The following is a 15955-nucleotide window of genomic DNA, read 5'->3' as shown; positions in this document are numbered from 1 at the left end:
GAAATAAAGAGCACTAAAATCATTCAACTACATGCTACAGGAGAATAATCAACTTTAGGTTAAAGTTAATCGGCTTGACGTCGAGCATCACCTCACCCCGTGGTACTTCCTCAGGGGTTTTATTCCTTACATGCAGCTACGTCATGTGACCCGCGTTGATCAGGTAATCACGACATCGCACATAGTGCATCTCTCTCTTAACTACTTCTTTAGAGCCTCAATTCTTACTTTATCTGTTTCTTTCTTGTGTCTTAATTGTCACATACTGGTGATATTTGGGAGCTCATTGGATCTCAGCATTGTGTGTGTAAGCAAATCACATTGCCTTGATCTCATGCAAAATTTACAGCGATTCTGAAAAAAAAATCAAAGGAAAAGTTAGGATGACTTACATGTGGCTTAATGAAAAATTAACCTACACCCAGGCTGCACCCTTTTGACGATCTTTGAATCATTTGCTAAATAAAAATAGCCAATGAACTATTTGCATGCATCGGTTTACATCGTCAAGTATAATATAAGAGGTGCTGGAGAACCCTGTCTCTGGCATGATATAAGCTTTTATTATACCAATGAACAATTACAAATGAAACTGCCTAAAAAGGTGGATGTGACAAAGAAAGGGAGTCCATCATTTTGCAAATAATGGGTACAGCTACAACACTATTTTTATTCTCCAGCACGTCTTATACTTGACGTCGTAAACCGATGCGTGCAAATAGTTCATTGGCTATTTTTATTTAGCAAATGATTCAAAGATCGTCTGTGTTTATGGGAATTCGGTGAACTCCCCCATAATGAAAAGGCAGACTTTACCACTTACCAGGCTCGCGTTAATTAAGTGTCATCCTTCTGAGACTATTTAAATAAACAGAGAAATGTGTTGTGGTTCTAAAGATCAGTCAGATAACGGAGACAGACTTACAGTTCCTCGCTCAAGCAAGCTTGTATCATGAAACAGTCTGAATCGAGATATACTGGGGCTGATGTCTGAATACCGATATGGCGCTTCGGGCTGAATTAAGTGTGCCGAATTCAACTCTGAACACATCGACGCTAGAATATTGATGCCGCCTGTCTGTTTAATCTCCTCTACTCAGTCTAGTTCATTGTCACCCTCCTTCAGCTTTGAATCCGCCATTCCTTCTAAACTCGTCCACTTTGCCTGTTGCTCCTTGATGCATCTTAAGATCTAAAGTTTTATAATCTGCATCTCCAGGGAGGCTGTGTAGCTCAGGCTTTAATGAGATCGCCAAGAGCCTGAGTTCATTACGGCTCTTACTCTGTCGTTCCCCGACTCCCTCCCGGTCGCTCAGAGGGTGAAAACTAACAGCAATGTCTCAGTCTCCAGCACTCAGGCATTCTAGTCTGTACGGATCAGTCCCCAGAGTCACCAAGTCAGACAAGGATGCTCTAGAACAACGTTTATGTTGAAAGACTTCAAGGAGTTCCAGAGCTTTGCAATAAAAATAAATAAAACACATCAAAAGGCTTCGCGTTGTGTTATTGCATAAATGAGCATGCTGATCCAACCAATTTGTAAAAGTTAAAAATGCTGAATTTCCTTAATGTTTTTGCGGTGATGTCATTAAAGTTGCAAGTTCTGTAAAAATTACTAATTGCGTTTGAACATGAAGCCTTTATTGTTGTCACGTACATTTCAGCACAGTGAAATTCTTCCAGACTGGAGGGTCAGACATGATAAACACCCCTGGGGCAGAGAGGGTTAGGAGCCTTAATCAGGAGCCCAACAGTGGCAGCTCGGTGGTGCCGGGGCTTGAACCTTGATTCTCAGATCAACGACCAAGAGCCTTAAGCGCTTGAGCCGCCACTGCCCTGAAGTACAAGTTGTTAGCAATGTCACATGGGCTTTAGTATTTAGTCGCCCCCCCCCCAAAGTGGTTTCATGCTATTCCTCACGAAACACCCTGATCACGCTTCTTACAACTGAAACTTTTATTGTGCTTTAAGAAATATTTACCAGGTGGCGAATGAAACAATATACAGCAGTTCAAAAGCTACATCAGGCTGCTCTTGAAAACAAGACTGAAGAGAACAGAATCTACAGAACACAAATAACCAAACGAATCAAGATGAGAAACAGAACAGGTAAACTCTAGGCTAATCGACCAGCATCATGACGAGCGGATTACTTACGATACAAAGATTTGTTATTTGCTCATACACATTAGCCACTGAAAAATGTGATATGTCTACAACACACAAAGCCCCAGGAAATACATTTCACGTCTGAAGACATCCATCTTGGGACTCATTATTGTTGTCCGTGTTAGTCTGAGCAACGGAAAAACAGCACATTTCATAGCTGTCGTTAAAAGTCAGCTATACAAAGAGTTTCAGGCTGCTCGTAAAAGAGACGTGTACTGTGACAAATATCCTGATTTCTGTCACAGCGATGTCATAATATTACACTTTTACGTGAAGCGAGTCTGATATGGAAAAACACTCGGAACATAATCGAGAAAGTGACCGCAAGAAAAACAAGATTGGGGACAAGAAAGGGGAAGAAGCTAAAATAACTCAGATGTTAGCAAGTCCTGGTAACATCGTAACCACTGAACTGAGCAGCAGAATTGCTTTCGATGTCCAGCTGTTCGAGCATGCCATGTGATTTATGTTCTGGATGCAGCCTTACCACCCACCTACCTCCCTCTCCTGATTTCTCTCTTTTCTGTCCCTTTCAGCAAACTAGCACTGACTCCGTGCATTACATTCATGGCAGGATGTTACAGTCGCTGGCCCGCTCATTTAAGGAGCGAGAGAACCGGCAGCGGGCAGGAAAAAAGGAAGTAAGGAGACGCTGCTAGCACAACAGCGGCGGGAGGTCGAGGTTGTCAACGCGGATGTGCTCGCGTGGTGTAAGGGGACGAGCCCAGGTTAATAATGGATGTCATGCCCACCCATGCAGCCTGCCGCCCTGAATATTTATGAAAGAGAGGGAAGAAAAGGAGAGAAAGGTTTTGCAGTACACAGGTGTCTATCTCTTCAATATTAAAGAATGAATCAAATAAACCACATATTGCTAAATTAAATCTAGTTTTACACTTGGGCTGACTTTTGACTATTGTTTGTCACGCTGTAGAAAATGACGCCAATATAATCTTGCTGGAATTATCTAACATACTATGGAGATCTTCTGAAGCCTGTGGTTAAAAGAAAATGACTGTTTTGATTCATTCGAAATGCTAGTAGCACCACCCACTGAAAAACATTAGAACTATGGCGACCAGTAGTAGGAATGCCGACTTCATAGTACATAGATTTTTTCTGCACTCATATTACATGATTTTGGATTAATACGGCACCTACAGTAAGTCATTAAAACCTCCCATACCTACAGTACAGTACAATATTCTGTATTCATACTCTACACAGCTGTCCAACTCTTACACTTTGTAGACGGTCCCTTACTGACTTAACCCACACAATCATTTTAGACCAAATTTACTAAAATACTAGTATACTTCCAACAATACATGGGATTTTTCATCATTCAAGTACCAACCTACTCTAGACATCAATAGTTTTCAGGAAAATGATTAGTTTCTGTCATTTCTGACCATTAGAATTATATATGCAATGATTACGGTCTTATGTGCCCTGAACGCTTGCTACCAATATTACAAAAGTCTCTTTTTTCTCCAATTTAAGGATTAAATCCAAACATATTTACTACTTAATTTTCCTCTCTTGCAAAACATATTAATAACTTTTAAGGATCTTTAATATAATCAATCACATTAAGACACTCAGGTGTTTTTATTATTATGTCTTTCTAAATTAGTTTGTCATAATTAATTATTTATACTCCACTTTCAGTTGATTAATAATTGGCTATATTTTTTTTTTAAACCAAAATCTACCAAAGTTTCCTGTACTTATTTGGAATGGCTTGAATTGAACTTGTGACGTCACTTTTAAATAAAATAAACGTACAAAAGCTTGATGTGAGCTTCACGTAACATCCAAAAATAAACAATGTAAAAAACGTCCACTGCCACTTTACTTGTGCACTTACACTATACGATTTTTGATCAATATTAACTTAAGTCATACCGCCGCAATGTTTTCGAAATGTTTTAAAAAATTAGTACGTTTTAATATGTTAATATACTTAATATATAAAAGTATATTCGACTCGTAGGTTCCCTGTCCGCCCAAAACAATGTATATACACGTATGTGATAAAACTCGAATGTGAAGCAGTGTTAAATAACAGCGTTAAACAAACAAACAAACAAACAAACAAACAAAACAAACTTTCCAGCGGTAAACTTCTACCTTCATGACTTCTTTTCAGCAAAGCCCATATCAGCACTTGGTCCAAAGCCAAATTTTTTACCTTATTTTGTTTATTATTTATCATCGAATGTATTATTAGTTGTTTTTTCTAACTGCCATGTCGACATCGCGAATATCCAGACGCTTACTTGCACCTGTGAGAGTTCGTTAGCCGCTAAACCAATCAGAGTTAGGATGACGGTCACGTGATTTTTCAAAAAATTTTTGCCGTCTTTCACTGATTGGTTAACTAGACTCACTGATTGGTTTCACTGATTGGTTAACTAGACTTCCGTGTGGCCTATTAGAAGAATATAGTTCATATACATATATTTTGCATAAGGATAAGCAATCCTTTCTAGCCAGCAATACAGACCTACTGAAACACACACACAACATCTACATATCATATTGTCTGTTTTTTTTTCACAATTAAAATGTTTATTAGAGTTTTAACTAGTACTATTAAACTTTTAAATGAGGCAACAGTTATGTGCTTAGTTTTGTGCTCAGTCATTAATAGCTATATTAATAATAATAGGTTTGCAATTAAAACATTTGTTTATATATATTATATATATATATATATATATATATATATATATATATATATATATATATATATATATATAATGTGGCGTGTGGTAAGAACATTAGAGGATATAGAGCTGTCAAATGAATATCGGTCTAAAACTCAATCCAACTGTATAATAGGAATATAAGAATAAAGGTCCTTTCAGGCCTAAGGCAAACTATTAACATGTAGAAACATACAAAAAAAAGTATTTTGTATCATGTGTTGTATGACAAGGTACAGTGGCGGTCAAATACGGGGCTTTCTGCATTCTAGTTTTGGTGCCTCTGTTCGCCACTGTCTGGTCTAGAGCGAATTGCTTAGTTGGCATTGTTACACCTAGTTTTGATGCAAAGTAATGGTAAGAGATTAATTGAAATGTTTCCTACAATGTGTAAACACACTGACCTTGGATATCTTGCTATTTCTAATCAATTTTAAGTTCGGAAACTTCAATGTGCTATCCTAGATTATCTCTGGTGGTATGCCATTCTCTGGCCAGAGCCTCTGAAAAGAAGAAGAATCTAATGAGTGAAGTCATATAAAGGTTGGAGAGAGAGAAAGATAGAGAGAGTGTCCTGTTGTTTGGCACAAAACAGAGCAGCAGCACACTTTGGAAATGAGAGCAGAGTGTTCGTTTTGGCTGGAAAAAAAACCTGCGGCATCTGGACAATGTTTTCCCTGAGGCCCATCGTCTGGCCCTAAGCTCCTGAATAGGATATGTCCAGGAGTGACAGTGTCCTATTCAGATGGCTGCTGAGCCTCTTAAAAATAACTAATGGTCCAGGAAGTGCTAGCATCTAGCAAGCATATGAATGTGTGATGAGCTCTGGGCAGCCTGAATCGGACCGCGAGAACAATACAGCTGTCGTGATGCAACGTCTCACAAATGCCGCGTCCTTAAGAGAGTTCTCCAAAGATCCAACTGCCTTATTATACAAATAAATAATTAAAAAGCAGCTGGACTGCAAGGCATTCAAAGATCCGTTCTGTGGTGTCTTTTTCACACACACACACGCACACACACACACACACACACACACACACACACACACACACACACACACACACACACACACACACACACACCTGTCCCATTTGCACTGTTGCATATGCTTCAACCGTATACATGGCTAACAAATGAACTTACTCTCACTGCTACACTGATAGAGCTAGATTCTGAAAAAAGTAGTTACGGTTCCATGCGTACCCATTAGGCAATTCCTTAATCAGCTTAAGTATCACCTTATATGTAGAAAGTCATGACACAGCATTATTAAAATGTGATTGTTGGGTTACCGCTTACTTTGATTTGGGGTTTATTGGGCATTCTGAGCTCTAGGCAACCACATGACCGTACAAGATTTTGTGCTTGTAGCATAATCGTTCCAGCAGGCAAATGTGTGGTATGGGAAAATCCATCTGAATCTATATATATATATATATATAATGTTTATATCATGACAGCGTACTCTGAAAGTGCCCTGGGAGTCCTTAAGACAACTGTTGTTAGAAGACTACTTGGGACAAGTTTCCTTTCACTATCTGTATCATTGATGCAAAGCAGTCTGGCTTTTTCATCACTTTATACAACCGACACTGGAGAACTTCCATCGCAGTGAAATACAGAAAACTCTCCACAGGAAATGTATGTAGATAACCTAACGTAATTAACTCATGATCACTCCAGTAGGAGTGTTTGAGGTGGCTGGTTCTGTGCCAACAGAGCTACTCAAGAGCAATAACATCTAAAATATAGAGGCAAAATAAATCTTTGATGGGTAGGAGTGAAAGACTTACAACTGCACTCGAGTTTTGAGTTACATGAGTCACTTAGGGGACATAATATTATGGCTCTTTTTCATGCTGGCCCTTCACATGGGCACTTCAGCAAGTTTCAGGAAAAATACTAAAGAACTGAACATGCTTTGTCCTCGTTGGACGTGGTTATGGATCATAGCTTCCATTGTCCTTTGTAACAAACCAGCCGCATGACCCCGAGGCAGTTCCATTCATCATAGATAGCCTAGGAGGGAGGGTCACAAACACTTGTATCCAGCCGTTGCCCAAAATCATTTAGGATGCATAATTTGTCAAGGCTTAACGCTTTCTGGGTAACTTCTTCTGCTACTCCTTTGAGACAATGTCCATTGTTAAAAGCGATATACAAATAAATCGAATTGAATCAACAAACCTGCTGAGATGTATGAGATAAAGTGCATTCTGTTCTGAGCAGTTTAAAATTAATTTTTTATTTATTTATTTTTTTTAAATGTCTGACAGTTTGTCCTTTATTGAGAGAAGTTCTACAAAAAAAAGTCCTGAAAAACTAAACTGAGAACCAACTTCAAGGTTTATAAAAGGTTTATAATTGCATTGCATGTCAGACATTAATACAAGAACTTTAAGCTTGAACACAATCATATCATCATTCATTCATTTTTATTAACTACTTTTTCCTGGTCAAGTTTGTGGTGAATTCGAGAGCTTTCTTTTCTTTCTGTCGTCAGTGACCAATTTTTCCTGGTCAGGGCAGACCTGGTTCCAGGTCCTATCCTGTGAATACTTGGACAAGCCATGGACACACTATCTCATTCATCCAACAGTGGGTGCAAAAAATGACTACAGCCAAAAAGGGACCCCAGTTTATCATATTTATTTATCTTTTTTTTTTAATTCATTTATCTTCATTCTCTGTTTTATCCTGGTGAGAACTGTGTTTGATCCTTTGTCAGTCCCCAGTCAACTGTCTCCCTAATTGGTGCTTGGCCTATTGTCCCATCCTATAATTTTGCTCTCCTATATTACATGACAGCTACCAGCTGGTGATGTTGAAGACTAATACATGCTTTCTTTGAGATGACCAAATGCAAACTTTTCAAACTGTCTATCGGTAGACATTTCAAAATCTATCTATCTATCTATCTATCTATCTATCTATCTATCTATCTATCTATCTATCTATCTATCTATCTATCTATCTATCTATCTATCTATCTATCTATACCACATCAGCAGCTGTTTTTAATCTATCAGAACAAAGAAGGCAAAGACACTGTGGATGTCTAAGCGCAATAAATCTCATTGGCTATATTCCCAGGTTAAAGCTCAACCGATTTTGGCTCAACAAAACTAATAATGAAGGTCTGGCATGAAGACCCTAGTCACACTCCAGGTAAACATTTTCCTTTCTGTGAGCCAACTAGCAGGCATATAAAATACATTTATAAATACAAGGCCACCAAAGACACTTGTAAGTCACTCAAAATAGCAGTATAACATGGTTAGTCGGAGATAGTAGACTGCAGAAAAAGTTGGTTTAATCCGGGTTATCTGTGATTTTGCATGCGTGTTTTGATGCTGAGTCTTCTAGGTCAGCCTAACATCAGCGATTTCAGCTGGTTAGTTTAAATATCTTTAAAATCAACTCTTTTTTTTTTTTAAGACAGTAACTGTTTCCAATTCCACTGTCCTATTAAGCGCTCGTGTGTTTGTTTCTGTGGCTTGCAGAGCAAAGGCGGGTCTTCTCTCGGTTTCCCTTGAGCTCCAATCAATATTGATGACCATCTGTCAGCATGAAGCCACTACACCAGCATGATTTATTGTTCAGCTTGTGTGAGTGTGCATGTTTTTGTGCATCATGTATGGATCTGTTCAGTCTACTTGTCTACAGTCTACCACTTTGTTAACATGTGGGAGCCCCAATTTGAAATGTCATTATTTTACTGCCCACTTAGAGAAGACATTTCTGTGCATGGGATTATTGCACTTCTTAATGAAACAAATCAATCATTTGCAATTAAAATGCCAAACCGAACCGGGTGAGTTTAATGTGATTGAAGCATGATTTCACCTCTTTGTTTTGAGTTTACAAGACAGGCAAAAGAGTTGTGCATGTTTGTTTGAGTGGATTGTCATTATATAAAATGCATATAGAATACAGAACACACTCACATTCGATTACTGGGTATAAATATAGGGTCCAAATTCTAATCTTAACCAACAATTTTCATCAAAGGAGACCACTGTGCCTCAGTCCCACTTTACTTCCTGTTCATAGATAGCAAATATTGGGAATGTCAAATAAAAGCTTTTAAAACACACAAATAAAGCAGCGAGTCATTAAGGAAGAAATTAATTACCTGTGTGAAATACTGTCTTCTACTTATTTCTCTTCCCTTCCCTTCCCTTCCCTTCCCTTCCCTTCCCTTCCTTTCTCTTGGCCTACAGTATCTTCTTTTCTCGCCTCTTTGCTGGAACTCTTAAGGTTAAGGACACAACATTGTTTCCCCAATACACTGATCGTCTGCGTTTTTATCCTACAGCCATTTTGTCTGAAAAAAAAACAAAAACTGGAAAGTGGAAGAGAAAGTGGAAACATTTAGGAACAGCAGCAACTCAGCCACGAAGCAGAAGACGACATAAAGTCACATTGCAGGATCAATGAGTGCTGAGGCACATGGTTCGTAAAAGTCTCCAATGCTCTGCTTGTTCCACAGTTGAACAGTGCCAAACTTCCACTGGCAATAATATCAGCACAAAAATTGTTTGCTTCATGGAATGGCTTTTGCAAGCCTCATATCACCAAGTACAATGCCAAGCGTCGGATGAAGTGGTTCTCTGTTTGGCAGTCTGATGAGCGAGTATGGATTTGGCTAATGTCAGTATTAAAGATTGGTGGAGAAGGGTTTTTGGTCTGGGGCTGTTTTTTAGGGGTTGGTGTAGGCTCCTAACTTCCAGTGAAGGGAAAAAATGCATCAGCATACCAAGACATTTTAGACGATGCTATGCTTCCGAGTTTGTGGGCACAGTTTAGGGAAAGCCCTTATCTAGTCCAGCATGACTGTGCAAGGTCCATAAGGGAATGGTTGGATGACCTTGACTGTCCTGACCTCTGACCTCAACCCCATGGATCACCTTTGGGATGAACCGGAATGGAGAATGCAAACCAGACCTTCTAGTCCAGCATCAGTGCCTGACCTTCCAAAAGTTCTACTAAATGAATGAAACCCTGCATAGAAGAGTAGAAGCTGTTATAGCTGCAAAGTGAGTACCAACTCCATGTCTAAATATTTAGAATGTACAGTTCATGTAGGTCCAGTGGTCACATTTTCCAAAACCTTTGTCCATTTAGTGTATCTATTATATGCTATACATTTGTAAAGACACTGTATTTACATTGTATATGTATTTTCTGTGATCCAAGCCTCCATTTATTTTCCAGTTCTTCCTTTCTTTCTCTCTTCTTCTTTTTTTTTCCCTGCCTATTTGGATGTTGAAATTGAATTTCCTCCTGTGTTAAGACCCCTGCTATGGCCCTTGCCTATGATTCGTGGATAAGCATAAAAAGAGGAAATAAGACAAAGGATACAGGTTCTTGCATTAAAAAAAAAAAAAAGATGGAAAAGTGTGTGGATGTAATTGACAATCACAACAGGTCAGAAAGGCAGAAAGAAAAATCCTCCCTGAATGACTTATCACCATATCGACATTAATAAGTAATATGCAACACAGCACTCTCTGATTAATTTTGTAATGAAATGCAGAGTTTTCATCAACACGGTGTATTATTATTTTGGCTTTGGTTTTATAAGTTAAGCACAAGATGACTCGACTACCTGTTCACAGTGGCAGCGCCTGTGGGATTTATTTCCTGCTTTATATTTACCTGAAGTGAGCGATGCAGCAGCACTTTAATCCTTTAGTCTGTCCAGCTCTCTGAGCTCCTCTTGCACATACTCTTTTCAAACAGATTAGCTTCCGAACCCTAAAAAACAACTCCCAGACGCTTAACACAAGTGCCATCCAATTATTTTATTCCCGTTAGGAATGAAAAGCCTGTTGTTGGTTATAAATATAAGTGAAATAATAAGCTAACACTGCATGACATTGCTGAGTTAACAGCCTTTCAATAGTCTCGAGTTCAACATTTCTTTTGGGCAAAACATGCTTAATGGAAGGGAATGTTTGGTTTCGGTCTGGGTTCAAACTTGTAGGCAGGTTGAATAATTATTCATCCAGCATAATAGACAGTTTGTGTAGCTGCAATATATTGTAATATCCAAAATAATGAGCCTCTTACTCCTCCACATATGGTGGATAGGTGAGTATTTGGTCATGTTTTGCATTGATAGCCTCCATATTCCTGCCTATCAGCCTCTAACTTTTGGAGGTAAGGGTTGAAGCAGGAACAAGGCAAGAAACAGATGAGGAAACTTCTTGCAAAATATTGCTTCAGGCTTTGGGTAGGTACATTTTGACATGCCCATTGCATAGCTTAGGTACAGTGGCATGTTCTTGTCCATCTCCGTGTCCAAATAGCTAACACATAAAAAAATAAACATATAAAATAACCTTAATCCCTGAGAAACTGGCTTCCATACCAGTGGTAAACCAGCACATCACATAAAATATAAAGAGTTGCATAAATGAAATATTGATAGATCCAATTTAATCTTTCTCCCCTAAGACTGGAACATTTAGCAGAAGGCTCACTGAGGGTTCAATACCGCTCTAATCCTTCATTAAAATGACAAATAAGGCCACAGGAAAGACGGATGGATAGATGGATGAACAGTGTTTAAGAGCTCAATCATGGCTTTAATTCCTATTTCATTGCTCAGCTTAATTGACTGTGGTGCAGGTTATTATAAGGCTTACATTTTTGCAGTACTCATGGAAGTTTAGTAAATAAAGAAAGACCTTCATCTTCTGGTGCCAATAATTTTGATCATCATTTTGTGTACTTCTCTAAGCAATGACTCAGTCATCAAATGCAATGCAGTGTTCTGTACTTGTACTGTAAATAAAAAGATTCAATGACGTTAGATGTCAGTAGTTGGCATTTGTGAATGTATTTTAAGTTGGCAACATAAATTTGTTTAAAAAATTGTTTACCTTTAGCTATGTACCATTCATTCATTCATTTTCTACCGCTTAATCGAACTACTTGGGTCACGGGGAGCCTGTGCTATCTCAGGCGTCATCGGGCATCAAGGCAGGATACACCCTGGACGGAGTGCCAACCCATCACAGGGCACACACACTCACACACTACGGACAATTTTCCAGAGATGCCAATCAACCTACCATGCATGTCTTTGGACCGGGGGAGGAAACCGGAGTACCCGGAGGAAACCCCCGAGGCACGGGGAGAACATGCAAACTCCACACACACAAGGCGGAGGCGGGAATCGAACCCCCAACCCTGGAGGTGTGAGGCGAACGTGCTAACCACTAAGCCAACGTGCCCCGTGCAGAGGTCCAGCTTTAGCTAATTTTCTAGAATCTAGCTTCTATTCAGATTACGTGAATAAACTGGAAGGTTATCAAATAGAGTTTCTTGACAGTGCTAAAAAGTAGATGCCATAAAAAAAAGCAGGGATAGAAAATACAGACTAAATAATCAAAATTAGAGAAAAGAATGAGAACATGCTGAATGTAATATATTATAATTTATACTGTATAATCACTTCGAATGAGGATTAATTTCATCCGCCAGCTTGTTAGCTTTAAAAAAAAATAGCACTTGATCCAGCTCTTCCTATTATTTTCCCTTTTAGCTATGATAGTTATGTATTCATAGCTTAATGTGGTTATAATGTCATGAAATTTATTACGCTTGTGTGGGGTATTTGATCATTGAATTAATGGTCTTTTTTTTATCCAATACTCTTCCCTGTTCTTTAGGCATAGCAGTGATAGTCATATTGTTATTAATCAAAGACAATGAGAAAACACACAGGCATGTTAATCATTCCCTTGTTTGTTTGTTTTTTTAATTTATTATATTATTATTGCTGTCCGTTCCCCGACGTGAACGTTCTTTTGAAACGTCATATTAATCTGAATTGCTAATAACAATCAGTCCAGTGATGCCTTGCCAGTTCTGTAATTGTAGAAGCTTGTGCAATAACGAGAGAAAGGCAGAAAAGAGAATATGTAAGAGAATCTGTGAGGTAGGCATTGTGTTGGCTCTACACATCACTGCCATATCCTAATAGACAGAAACAGAACACCGGATCTGGGAACCGATCCTGAAATGCGTCTTGGCTGCTGTCAGGATTTCTCAGCTATGCTAAACATTGTGCAGATATTAACTGTCATTCACATGCGTGCATGCCACTGCAGTATTACAGCTCAGGGTGACGGCTTTGTCACTCCGTGGCCTTGAGCTAATAATTAAGTGTATGAGAAGAGGCAGGGTGAGGTCATCCTGAATTGTTTCACTGCATTTAAATACATTTCATGCATACTATTAGTTCTACTATGGGGTTTTACATTAGTATATGTGGGAGGACATGTAGTACATCACACATGGTGGATCATGCATACACACACATCATATACAGTGGATCAAGGGCTCGGGGAACACGACACTGAGTCTGGAGCTCGGGCACAACTGACAACCAGCACTACAAAACAAACAAACAAAAAAACCCTGAAAAACAATAAAGCGGGGGAAAAAAAGCTTCCATGAGAAGCAACACAGCACTCTCTCATACAAAGAGTCTGCTTTAATTATTATCATATGCAAAGCCAATAGGGTCAGAAAGTCTGAAAGACCTGAGTGAACAAAAACAACATGTACAGAAAGGCTGGAAATGGAACCATTAATCAAGGCCGACAACCACAGATATAGCAAATGGTGACAGGCTGTCGGCTGCGAAATGAGATTTGTTATCATGCTGTATGTACTTGATGAATGAGGTTTATGTTACATCTCTAACTGTTGTTGGTCTGTTGGCTGTTCAGGGTCACCATGTCGAGTTGCGTGGTCCGGCTATTGGATTTAGTGCAGGTTTTACACCGGATGCCCTTCCTGACACAACCTTCCCTCTTTTTTGTCACTCTTCAGGGGCTGGGTTAGCGCTCTGCCTAGGAATCAAACTAATGAGCGAGAGGGATCCTGCTGCTGGACCACCGGGAGACTCATGTGTTACATTTCTAACTGCATTCTTTTATTTATGTTGGTTCTTTATTGATTAAAAGCTCTCCTCTTTGAGTATACTTTCACTTTTGCATAACCCCACTGCATCAATTTCAAACCACTTAGACTGATATATTAAAAGAAGACACCATGGAAAGTGGAAGGACAGACAGAGACACAGCATGAAAGAGAAGAAGTGTTTGTCTTGTTCTGTCACTAGCCGAGACATTCGGCATGTCTCTGAAAGAGAATTCTGTGTGCAGACACTCTTCTTTTCTGTCTGTCTCCTTCTCTGTTTCCTCTCTACCTCATACATACATGCGTACACTCACATACACACACACACACACACACACACACACACACACGCACACACACACACACAGGAAACAAAGACTCTTGCCTTAAGAGCTGTGTGGACTGTGAAGTATGACAGGCAGGACTGAGAAAGTCACTTGAATTACATTTCTTGAACTAGAAAAAAAAAGCATGCACACGCATACTGAATCTGGATGACAGTCTGTGTGTGTGTGTGTCTGTGTGTGTGTGTGTGTGTCTGTGTGTGTGTTTTTGTGCACACGTGAATTCAAGGAAGAAAACTATTCCCCTGACAGAATACACTTTGCACTAATGGGCTTCGCTCATCACACAGGCATAAAATCTGACGACAGGGCAATGAGACAGGTAAGCAGGTCAAGGAGCTTGCCCTGCAGTGTGTCAGCAAAGCCTCTGGGAAGCTCGAGAAGCCCAGCGCACTGGCAGGTCAGACTAGAAGGCAAGTCAGGATCAAGGAACCAAGATGCCATCTGGAGGGGCAGAAGCATGTCATGTCCGTGCCTTTGAGGCCCAGACAAACACCCTTGTGTTTAATGCAGAATGAGGCACAGATTTCAGCAGACAGCAACAATAATGTACTACTCACTCCAGAACTGTTAGAAGAAACTGCTTCCAAACAGATAAGGGGCACGACAACCTCTGTAGATAATAGAGACATAATGAACATCATCCTGCCTCTCATTTAAATGGGTTAAATTGTGTAAGTATGGGTGGGTTGTACCAAAAGTATATTTCACACTGAACAATAAAGCCATCCAGGGGGAATAAAGGCTGTTGAATGTTTCAGGAGTAGCCATGGGGGGAGAGAGAGAGAAAGAGAGAAAGAGAGAGAGAGAAAGAGAGAAAGAGAGAGAGAGAGAAAGAGAGAGAGAGTAGTAGTAGTAGTGACTGGAAGTATTGGCGATGGAGTTGCATAGGAACCAGCATCAACTGGAGAATTCACATCTGTAAATGTGTTCATAGTATCGAAAAAAAACACATAAGCAGTTAAGGCTCTGGGCTGTTGATCAGAGGATCAGAATTCAAGCCCCAACACTGCCAAGCTCCCACTGTTGGGCCCTTAAACAAGGCCCTTAACCCTCTCTGCTCCAGCGGTGCTGTAATCATGTAATCACCCTATGCTCTGACTCCAACCTCCAAAAATTTGGGATATGCAAAGAAAGAAGTTCAGTTTGCTGTAATGTACAGTATATGTGACAAAAACAAATGCTTCTTCACATCATTGTCAAAGAAAAATCCAGTTCAAACAAAACACACACAGGGTTTAAATGTTCAAACTAATCATGGGGGGACAAGGAATACTGTAGGTGCACACGATAAGGTAACCAGATCCAATCAGAAGACACAGGCAACTCATGACGAACAACCGAAACGAAAATAAATGCAATCACACGGTGCCCGTTGTCATGGAAATGGAAAGGGGAGTAATCTGTCGTTAAGATATAGGATTAAGTGACAGAGTACAATGCATTCACTTAACTATGGAAACCCTAAAACTATTCAAGATCCAGACTACTCAGGCATTTCACCATGAATTAATTCCTCCAGTCTTTCCTTAAACCCTTCATGTTTAACCCGTGTATTTATTCCACAGCATTTAATTACCCTGAGCAGAATAACAGGGATAGTCCTGGAGTCCTAAAGGGCCACCAAAGTGCCCAGTTTATCATTTTGATTCATTTAAAACACCTCAATTGACTCATCCACAGCTGTCCTAGTAGAAAATATATATCAATAGTATCTATATACGGTAAAATATATCTAGGTATGATAGTATCGGTTTCAGAATGCACAAATAGAGACACAGACATAAA

General features: G+C 39.5%; 1 protein-coding gene across 7 annotated transcripts in view; it reads right to left on the bottom strand.

Annotated features, from left to right (window-relative positions):
- LOC113655334 (immunoglobulin lambda-1 light chain-like) overlaps window positions 1–15955 on the bottom strand; it is a 42617-nt gene that overhangs the window by 906 nt on the left and 25756 nt on the right. The window lies entirely within an intron of this gene.

The sequence above is a fragment of the Tachysurus fulvidraco genome, chromosome 4, assembly GCF_022655615.1.
Source record: "Tachysurus fulvidraco isolate hzauxx_2018 chromosome 4, HZAU_PFXX_2.0, whole genome shotgun sequence".
NCBI classification, from domain to species: Eukaryota; Metazoa; Chordata; class Actinopteri; order Siluriformes; family Bagridae; genus Tachysurus; species Tachysurus fulvidraco.
The sequence above is the reverse complement of the archived record's forward strand: the minus strand, read 5'-3'. Positions and strand labels throughout refer to the sequence as shown.